This window comes from Gossypium hirsutum, chromosome A04, assembly GCF_007990345.1.
Source record: "Gossypium hirsutum isolate 1008001.06 chromosome A04, Gossypium_hirsutum_v2.1, whole genome shotgun sequence".
NCBI lineage: Eukaryota > Viridiplantae > Streptophyta > Magnoliopsida > Malvales > Malvaceae > Gossypium > Gossypium hirsutum.
The window spans coordinates 4,741,637-4,753,221 of record NC_053427.1 but is presented as its reverse complement, the minus strand read 5'-3'; the positions used below and the strand labels follow the sequence as shown (position 1 = coordinate 4,753,221).

Here is an 11,585-nt window from a genome sequence, read left to right as displayed (position 1 = left end):
TTTTTTTTGAAAAAGGCTAGGACCATGTGGAAGGAGGAGCGGGTAGGAATTGAAAATACCTCGGCGGTGACCTGAGGCTCACTCGCACTCGCAATACGAGTTGATTTTTTGACAACAAAATTGAAATTACCAGGGTCCTGAGGCCAACTCACTCTGCAATGATGAGTTGATTTTTTAAAGACAGAAATTGAAAAACAATTGAAAGTACCTCGGCGTGTGACCTGAGTCACTCGCCTCTCGCAATACATTGATCTTTCAAAAAAAATAATGAAAAAGAAAATGAAAAACCTCGGCGTGACTTGAGACTCACCACCTCTGCAATATGAGTGATTCTTTCAAAAACATAATAATGAAGACAGAAATTGAAAATACCTCGGCGTGACCTGAGGCTCAACTCACCTCTCGCAATATGAGCTGATTTGAAAAGTAGAAATTAAAGATCAACCATCTCTGCAATAAGTTGATTCTGACAAACAAAAATTGAGATACCTTATCGTGTCTGAGGCTCAACCACCTCTCGCAATATGAGTTGAAATTAAAACCAAAAATTGAAATACCTCAGCGTGCCCCGAGGCTCAACTCACCTCTAGCAATATGAGTTGATTTGAAAAACAAAAATTAAAAGGCTTAACTCACCTCTCGCAATATGAGTCAATTTAAAAACTAAAAATACCTCAGCGTGCCCTGAGGCTCAACTCACTTCTCGCAATATAGTTGATTGAAAACAACAAATTAAAAATACCTCAACGTGTCTTGAGGCTCAACTCATCTCTCGCAATATGAGTTGATTTTCCTTGAAAAGCATGACTTAAAAACATCAAAATACCAAAACCTGTCCTTTGGTAGAATTCGGGTGTCTTTTCCTTTGATTCAGTGCGACTCTCATTCAAGATTCTTGCTCTGTTGGAGTACCTGTATATGCCATGTATGATGTTATCATGATATGCATATGTTTTTCTTAAATGCTTTTATGCCTACATGATTATGCAGTGCTCCTTAAGCATGTTTGTCGTATTCCATTTAGCCACGATTGTTGAGGATCTGTGTTCATTGCTTTGATTCTCGACTTTCTCTTCAGTCCTTATACCTGTCTTCAAGCTTCACGAGTAATCGACGTTTCTCAGATATCACTCTTCTGCCCCCGATTGAACTTTGTTCTTACTTTGAGACTCTTGTGCTTATCAAATTTTCATCCAGGTAATGCTTAACATTTCTTTTGTTTAGAGTATGTCATTTCACCATTTATCATGTAAATAAACACATAATGAGATGCATGAAAAAGGTCAGATAGGGACAAAAATGATATTTCATATTCATCTATTTCAATGTGGCAAACAAAGCAAGTTAAACAATGAGAGTAAAAAATGTCAAAAAGAAAGAAAGGATCGTATTCAACGGATACAAATGCTCTAGATATCAACACATGAACTCTTCCTCGTTCCTCAATCAAAATCTTTTCGAGCGCGGCTTCTTGCGTAGAAGATTTCGAGCTTTCAGAATGCTTCAAATACTGTAGTCTCACTACTTGACCTATCGTTCGACCGCCAGGTTTGTTTCATTAGGACGCCCTCTCGGGTTTTCATCCTAATCTTTTTGTACTAATCAAGACGCCCTTTTCGGGTTTTCGCCCCCTTTTTTTTAGATGCCCTTTTCGGGTTTTCATCTTAAGCATAATATTTCTTCACCGCATCCGAATTCACCAGATTCGGTAACTCCTTCCCATCCATCTCGGTAAGGATTAAAGCTCCTCCTGAGAATGCCTTTTTTACAACGTATGGTCATTCCCAATTTGGTGCCCATTTTCCTCGCAGGTCTTTTTGTATTGGGAGAATCTTTCTCAGAACGAGTTCTCCTTCATGGAACTCTCTTGGTCGTACCTTCTTGTCATGGGCTGCGATCATTCTCTTTTGGTACATTTGCCCATGACAAATTGCCCTTAGACGTTTTTCTTCAATGAGGTTCAACTGATCATATCGAGCTCGAACCCATTCTGCTTCTTCTAACTTTGATTCCATCAATACTCGCAGAGAGGGGATCTCAACCTCGATAGGTAGCACAGCTTCCATTCCATAGACTAGAGAGAAAGGAGTTGCTCCCGTAGATGTTCGCACAGATGTGCGATATGCAAACAAAGCAAATGGAAGTTTCTCGTACCAATCTTTATATGTTTCAGTCATTTTCCCAATGATCCTCTTAATGTTCTTGTTAGCTGCTTCAACAGCCCCGTTCATCTTTGGGCGATAGGGCGAGGAATTATGATGCTTTATTTGGAACTGCTCGCACACTTCTTTCATCATCTTATTGTTTAGATTCGTGGCATTATCTGAGATGATTCTTTCAGGCAAACCATATCGGCAAATGATTTCCTTTTTCAAAAACTTGCACACTGCAGTCTTCGTCACATTGGCAAATGAAGCGGCTTCAATCCATTTTGTGAAGTAATCGATAACCACAAAATGAATCGATGTCCATTTGAAGCTTTTGGAGAAATTGACCCTATGACATCCATGCCCCACATAGAAAAAGGCCACGGAGAAGTCATGACATGAAGGGGTGAAGGGGCTACATGAATTTTATCGCCGTAGATTTGACATTTGTGGCATTTTCTGGAAAAATTGATGCAGTCACTTTCCATTGTCAGCCAATAATAACCGAGTCTCATGATCTTTCTGGCCATATTGAAACCATTGGCATGCGTTCCGCAAATTCCCTCATGGACCTCTTCAAGTATTTTTCTGGTTTCAACATCATCCACACATCTCAAAAGCATCTGATCCTTTCCTCTTTTATACAGGATATCCCCATCAAGAACAAATCCCGCTGCCATTCTTCTAATTGTTTTTTTATCGTTCTCATTCACTTGTTCGGGATACCTTTGATTCTTGATATATTCTAAGATATCATGGAACCAAGGCCGTCCATCTACTTCTTTCTCAATGCTACAACAGTGTGCAGGGACCTCGTATATGCTCATTTTGAGGGCATTATTTCTGCTTCTCTACTTACTTTGAACATTGAAGCCAAAGTGGCTAGGGTATCAGCCAGTTGGTTCTCTTCTCGTGGGAAGTAATGAAAAGTTATTTCTTTGAATTCCTTGATCAATCCAGCCACTAAATCGCTGTACTTAATCAATTTTGAGTCCCTCACTTCCCATTCTCCACGGATTTGGTAAATCACTAGGGTTGAGTCCCCGTACACCTCCAAGATCTCGATGTTTCGTTCGATAGCTGCACGAAGCCCCATGATACAGGCCTCATATTCTACGATATTATTGGTACAGAAGAAGTTCAGTCTTGCAGTGAACGGATAATGATTCCCGTCTGGTGATATCAGGATTGCTCCAATTCCATGCCCTAAAGCATTTGACGCACCATCAAAGCACATCTTCCATGACTTCTCTTTTGATGACTCGGATTCTATTTCTGTGATGCACATTAAGTCTTCGTCTGGGAAATCGAATCTTAAAGGCTCATATTCCTCTGTCGTTCGAGTTGCTAAGAAGTCAGCTATTGCACTCCCTTTTATTGACTTCTGACTTACATAGGCAATGTCATATTCCGAAAGGAGGAGCTGCCATCGTGCCATTCTTCCTGATAGTGCCGGCGATTCCATCATGTATTTTATTGGGTCCAGCTTTGAAATTAGCCATGTCGTGTGATACAACATATATTGTCTGAGTCTCCGAGCTACCCAAACCAGAGCGCAACAATATTTCTCAACGGACGAATATTTTGCCTCATATTCAGTGAACTTTTTGCTGAGGTAGTAGATCGCCTTTTCTTTCTTTCCTGACTCGTCATGTTGTCCCAGTACGCAACCCATTGAACTTTCGAACACTGTCAGATACAAAATTAATGGTCTTCCCGGAGTTGGCGGTACTAGCACTGGAGGACTGGAAAAATATTGTTTTATCTTATCAAAGGTCACTTGGCATTCCTTGTTCCATTCTTCCGGGTTATGTTTTCGAAGAAGCCGAAAGATTGGGTCGCATTGGTTGGTAAGTTGAGCGATAAATCGGGCGATGTAATTTAATCTCCCTAAAAATCCTCTAACTTCCTTTTGCGTGCGCGGAGGTGGTAATTCTTGGATGGCTTTTATTTTATCTGGATCAACTTCGATACCTCTTTCACTGACAATGAAGCCTAGCAACTTTCCCAAGGTAGCCCCGAATGTACATTTGGCTGGATTAAGCTTTAGCTGAAACTTTATCAGCCTTTCGAACAACTTCTTGAGGTTCATTACATGCTCTTCTTCTCCTCGAGATTTAGCAATCATATCGTCGACGTAGACCTCTAGTTCTTTATGCATCATGTCATGGAATAACGTCACCATAGCCCTCTGATATGTTGCCCCAGCATTCTTTAACCCAAAAGGCATCACCTTGTAGCAGAATGTTCCCCACATCGTTATGAAGGTAGTTTTCTCCATATCTTCCGGGGCCATTTTGATCTGATTGTACCCTGAGAATCCATCCATGAAAGAAAACAATGAATGTTTTGCTGTGTTGTCCACCAACGTGTCAATATGTGGCAAGGGAAAATTATCTTTTGGGCTTGCTCGATTCAGGTCACGGTAATCCACGCACATTCGTACTTTGCCATCTTTCTTTGGTACGGGGACTATGTTAGCCACCCATTCTGGATATTTGGAGGCTTATAGGAAGCCAGCATCAAATTGCTTCTTGATTTCCTCTTTTATTTTCAACAGCATTTCGGGTCTCATCCGTCTTAATTTTTGCTGGATGGGCTTGCATTCTGGCTTTAATGGGAGCTTATGGACCACTAAATCTTCATCTAGCCCTGGCATATCTTGGTATGACCATGCGAAAACATCTTTGTATTCGCGGAGTAAAATGATCAAACTATGTCTGGTACTCTCTAAAATAGAAGTCCCAATCTTCACTTCTTGTTTCCTCTCTTCAGTGCCCAAATTTATTGTTTCCACAGATTCTTCATGAGGCAAATCTGTTTATTCTCTTGTTCCACCATTCTTAAAATTTAGGAGACGAGACATAATCTTCAGCATTTTCTTCGGCTTCAAATTCTCCTAAGCAAACAGCCTTCTCAAAATCAATTTCAAGATTCGTAACGGGCTTATTCATGTCGTCAATATCTGAGCACCTGAAAGTTGAATGGAAAAGGAAGCTATAGAGGGGCATCCAAGTATTGGAATCAACAAAGAAATGTCATGTCATGGCAATGAGGCAAATGTGAGTATAGGCTATGAAATGAGAAAATGATTATGAAATTAGCGATAATGCGAAAAAAATCGTGACAAAATGTATCTTTATTGATATTCATTTAAATGATAAAAAGCGAATGCAAACTCTTACAAAAGAATTCTATTATATCTAAGGACATAACAGAATGTTAACGTTTGAGCATTACTCTGAAGACTTATAAACTACAAGAAGATCCTCGGCAGTCCAATTGTTCAACATGAAACCCGGGGGATAAGGGCGTATCCTTGAGACGTCTTTACTTGCGTTAGCTTCTTTGTCAATGACATTTATACTGACATTCTGAAGACCCCTTTCAATTAATAACAGCGTGCTTTGTATATTATCTTGTCTGGGGTATATTATTCCTGCAGATGTAAATGTTTTTGACAAAGAAGGGTATGTTATGGGCTCCCATTCTATTTCTCGGCCCAAAGTTCTTGCGATCCTTCTCTCCTGATCCTTCTTCCACTGTTTTCTTCTTTGACGCATGTCCGGCTGGAACCCCAAACCGTATCGGGCCTTGTGGTGCACTGGCTTTAGGGCCCTGACTATTCCTTGCAGGTACCTTCCCAAACCTTTCCTTGCTCGGGCTCCCTTTCCTACAGTCAACTTGACACCCATCTTGATATTTCTCGACAGTTTTGGCTCGGGAATTCTGTTTCCCTCAGTGACAAATGTGGCATTGACAAATTCAAGAGATCGGAAGGAACATTCCATAGCATCTTTACTCACTTCAATATATGGTGCGTCGGCAGAAATAGATGCTACAATGTCTTCTTCTCCCTCGAAAGTGACCAAACAGCCATCCATGATGAATTTCACCTTTTGATGAAGGGATGATGGGACCGCTCCAGCAAAATGAATCCAAGGTCTTCCCAAGAGACAATTGTATGATGGTGTAATGTCCATGACTTGAAACTCAACATCGTATATGTAGGGACCCACTTCTAAAGGGATCTCAATTTTTCTCATAACTTCTCGTCTTGTTCCATCGAATGCCCTTACTGTAGAATGGCAAGGCCTTAGATAGGACAAATCCATCGGAATCTTGGAAAGTGTGGCTAAAGGCATGACATTGAGTGCCGATCCATTGTCGATGAGCACATTCGGTATTATATAGCCCTTACAACGGGTTGTGATATGCAATGCTTTCACTGAGCCTCTACCATTGGGCGGTATTTCATCATCATTAAAAGAAATGAAATTATCAGCATTCAGTTTGTTCACCCACCTATCTAGTTTTTCAACGGATACATTGTTTGCCACATAAGCTTGATTTAACACTTTCAGCAGAGCGTTCCGGTGTGGCTCTGAATTCAACAGCAAAGATAATACCGAGATTCGTGCTGACTGCTTACTCAATTGTTCTACCACGTTGTACTCACTGTGCTTGATAAATTTTAAGAATTCCTGTGCTTCCTCCTCGTCCACAGGCTTTTTAGCTTCTTGTTCAGGCACAGTTTCATGCTCCTCTTCGGTCACATGCATCGGTGCTTTTCCTTTCTGTTTCAAGTCACTGTTCTTTACTGATTCGACCTCTTTTGAATAACATCTTCCGCTACGAGTGAAATGACCTACTTCCCCAACGCTTTCAGTCATGGCTTTGGGTTTTTCATCTTCAGTTGTGAGGATATTAATGTCATATTTTCATGGTACTGCTTTATTGTCCTTATAGGGGAAAGGAGATGGTACCTCGATTATCACTTTTGGTTTCACTGGTTCCTTCTTCGCGTCATAATAAATTATTAACGGTCGGTCGGCGCTATACGGACAACCTGAGATTGATTGTCGGAGGTACATACTTCTTTCTCATTGGCCTTTTCGCCTTTATAAAAAATCCCAATCTCCTTATTGTCCATCATATTTTGCAGTAATCTCCTGAACTCTTTGCAGGATTGAATGTCGTGCCCCTCAATACTATGGAATTCGCAAAAACTTGGATCTTTTGTATTCCTTCCCTCGAATACTCTGTTAAGATGACAAAGCGAACCCTTTTCAACTAGCACCTCCAAAATTTTCTACAGAGGTGTTCTTATTTCAGAAACCCGTCTTCTACTTTGTCGTTTGTCCTCCTCTCCTACTGCGCTCACATTCCTTTCGGCATGGTTTGGGAATGGGTTCCCGGATGTACCGCCAGTGCCATCAAATCGCAGAATACCCGCATCGATAAGTCCTTGAACTCTCCTTTTGAAGGCCAGGCAGTTTTCCGTAGAGTGCCCCTGGTTTCCCGCATGGTATGCACAACTAGCGTTTGGGTCATACCATTTCGGGTATGGGGGCCTCAATGGTACCATATAATGCGGGGATATCAATTGCTTCTCCAAAAATTTTGGGTACAGTTCCCCATATGACACAGGAATAGGGGTAAATTATGGTCTCTCAGAATTGGGTTTTGCTGGCCTCTGCTCGTTTTTGGGTTGACCTTGGACGGGTATTGTATTTTATGGGAATGTGGCGGTTGGTCTCGAGTTACTTGTGGCGCAAACGGGGTAAGAAGAGTAATGAGGCAGTGTTTGGTAGTAAGGGGTTTGAGGAGGGTAATAGAAATTCAGAGGTGGATAATTTCGAGGTCGGGGTTGGTTTGGATATGGGTTAGGGGCATAACGGCTTCTCATTCTCACCATGTGGGCTTTTGGTTCTTTCTTCTTCGTGGGCGCTGCCCTTCTTGAACTTTCTTGACCTTCTATTCTACCGCTCTTGACGGCATTCTCAATGAGCTCACCAGATATTACAATATCCGCAAACTCTTTCGTGGCACTTCCCACTAATTTGTCATAAAATGGCGCATTTAAGGTGTTGATAAAGAGAACGGTTATCTCCGTTTTTGTTAGTGGGGGTTCCACTTGGGCTGAGACTTCTCTCCATCTCTGCACATACTGTCTGAAGGTTTCTGATGGCTTTTTCTCCATCATTTGCAAAGTCATCCGGTCTGGCACCATATCCGACACATGCTTGTACTGCTCGCAAAATGCTGACGCTAAGTCCTTCCAGGATCGAATCTTTTCTCTACTGAGTTGGTTGTACCACCGAAGAGCTGACCCTGTTAGACTATCTTGAAAGCAATGTATAAGTAGCTTATCCTTGTTCACATAACCGGTCATTTTTCGACAGAACATGATGAGATGTGCTTTTGGGCACCTTGTCCCATCATACTTTTCAAAATCAGGCACCTTGAATTTCGGAGGCAAGATTAGATCAGGTACCAAATTAAGTTCTTTGGCACCTAGTGCGGAGAAGACTTCAGTGCCTTCTATTGCTTTGAGTCTTTCCTCTAGACTTCTATATTTTGCATCATGATTATCCAATTTCAACTTGGCTACCTCTGCTGGGTTGTCCAGATCTGGAACTAGTGGATCAGCAGGGCTTGCCCCTAGGTTCAACACGAATATTCCTTGCCCCAGATTAGTGGGTGGAGCAGGTGGCATAGGTCGTTGTTCCAAGACTGTGGGTTCCCCTTAAGTATACCCTCTTTGTGTTGTATATACGAGTGGTGGAGTGAATCCCGGGAGATAGAGTGGATCCTGATCGTGGTGAATTCTTGACTGAGGTTCCATAACATCGGGGTTCTGCACGGGTCCTTTTCCTTTGACCAAAGTTGTCATCATCTCCATCATTTTGGCCATCTGATCTCTTTGCTCGAGTGATTCCTCTCGAGATCTCACCATTAGGTCTCTCATTTCTTGTTGCGATTTGGCCAGTTGCTCTTATAATTCCTTTTGAGCCCTTTCCATCCTTTCAATTCTCTCATTGAATTCAGCCTCCATTACTCTAGCTTGTCGGCGCGTTTTATACGGATGACGTGGTTCCAGTCTTGTGGTATTACAACTGCGAATTATATATTTTGTCTTCATTGACCGAGTATCGGATATGCAATGTATGAATGAATGCATGAATGAATGCATGAATGTCAAATGAATGTCAGTCATGAATGAATATGCAAAAATTTGGTGTTAATTTCAAGATAGCCCCTATTTAGGCATTTCCTTAATCAAAGGAGTATTACACAATGTTTCGGTCACTCGTATAATTGGCTCCTCCATTAGAAACCCGTTTTTGGCAACCAATCTCTAATCAACACCTTCCTAACAAGATGCCTTCGATGCATGATGAAAAATAAAAATACAGACAAACGACCTTGGTTAGCGCAACACATATAAACAGAGAAAAACTGTGGAAAATCTAACAAATTAAGCTACTTGGTCCAGTGGACTCGATTCCCTTGCTTAGAAAGCACAAATGTAAAAGAAATAGAAGGTAAGATGTGCTTTTCCCGTGTACTTATTTCGGTGACTACTAAACGAGCGGAGGTTCGGCATGGCTCTAGTTGGGTGGCTCGTATGGTTCACTATATGCGGTTTTGGTTCTAGACAGGTACTCGAATTGCTCGTACTATCATCTGCTAAGATTAGCACGAAGCCTCGGTCATAACCCATCACAGGCTCACGAGTTCAATTCGAGGGATTACATTTACTTATGCCTATGCGGAGGGACAAGTTAACTCACGAAAGCATAAGTCATATGTAACCCGAAAGTATTCACTAGCCTGTACGGAGGGACGAGTTAACTCACGAAGGCATAGCGTTTACTTTCACTTAAACGGACAGAGCCCGGGTAGAGAGCTTATGTTATGCAAAATGCAAGTGCACGGTGTGTGGGAGAAACTTGCAATCCTTCCATTTATTTTAAAACTACAAAACTAAAACGAAAGATAAAACAAATTAGGAGATACGTATGTATGATTTTTTCGAAAACAAAACTTAAGGATCATGATTAAATATTAATTTGAACACGGAAATTTGAAAATTTTGACAACACGCGTTTAATTCAACTCGACTCTCAAAAATGGAGGTCCCCAGCGGAGTCTCCAGCTGTAGCGACGTAAAAAAAATTTTAGTTTCGCTTGGTCGCTAATTGTGGCGATTTATTAAACATTTGAAAATCAACTTTCGATTTTATTAACAAAGGGAGTCGCCACCGATCCTTTTTTATAGGTGTGATCGGACACCTAATAAAATTATTTTAAAACAAAAAGAAGGCCAAATTTAGGTCTACGTGAAAGTCCAGAGAAAAATTGGGGTTCGGGAGTCAGTTACGCGCGAGGAAGGTATTAGCACCCTCGCGACGCCCAAAATTGGTATCTCATAAACATGTGTTAACTTGATTTTCAAAAATACGAGTTCAATATAATATTTAATCGTGATCCGATTGAAAAATGAGAATTTTTAGTTTTCGATTTTTTTAGAAAGGGTGTCCCGTTTTTTAACACAAGCCGACGAATTTCACCCAACATAGCGATGAAATCGATGGCTTAATATTAAATCGGTACATTGCCTTATTTTTAAAATTAATTAAAACATGAGAAAAAATATTCCTAAAGTGAAAAATTAAAAATAGATAAAAGACGCAAAAAAATGATATCATTAATGAAAAATATTAACATGGAATACTAGAATATTAGAATAACAATAATAATGATATTTACAAAATAAAAACAAATCATGTACTAATAATAAAATAGGAAAAATAATATATTTGGTAATAATAATATAAAATAATAATATGTACATAAAAATACATATATATATATGCATATAATAAAAGTATGTAATAATAATAATATCTACAATAAAAGAAAATATTAGGAAACGTACATAAAAAATATATACATAAAAAATTTACAACAATAATATAAAATAATGATATGTGCAAAAATATATATATACATATGTACATAAAATATACACTAATATAATAATAGTTATAATAATACTAGCAATAGTAATAATTTGTAATAATAATATATACACAATATGGTATTTAAAATATATATATGTATATAATAGTATTTAAGAATATATACATAAGAAATATATAACTAATGGCATTAAAAAAAATATATACATAATATATATAAAATACCTAAAAAAAAGAAGGGGAAAGAAGAGAGAAGGGAGGGGGGAAAGGAAATCCGGCCAAGGGGGCCGGTCACCGGTCGATCATCGGTCGCCGCCTGTCGTCGGCCACCGCCGGCCACCGCCTACGGTGGCCGGAAAAGGTAAATTTTTTTTAACAATATATGTATATATAAAGAAAGAAAAAAAAACAACACAAAAAAAAAGAAAAAAAAAGATTCAAAAGAAGAGGAAAAAAGAAAAAGATGCAACCTTTTTATTGATGTTTCTTTTGTGTTCAAAATTTGAAGGGATTTTTGTGTTTTTTTTTTCAATCTTTATAAAATCTCCCCTCCTCTCTTACATGATTTTTGAATGGCTTTTTATAGCCATCTTTTACATGATTTTCTATTATTTCTTTTTCTATTTTGTAAGTGGTGGTGGTAGACAATGGATATCAAAAATGGGAGGAA

The 11,585-nt window shown here is 39.6% G+C and overlaps 1 pseudogene; it reads right to left on the bottom strand.

Moving 5' to 3' along the window:
* Positions 1-126: 126 nt before the first annotated feature.
* On the bottom strand, positions 127-4,587 carry LOC121228023 (uncharacterized; annotated as a pseudogene).
* Positions 4,588-11,585: the final 6,998 nt, after the last annotated feature.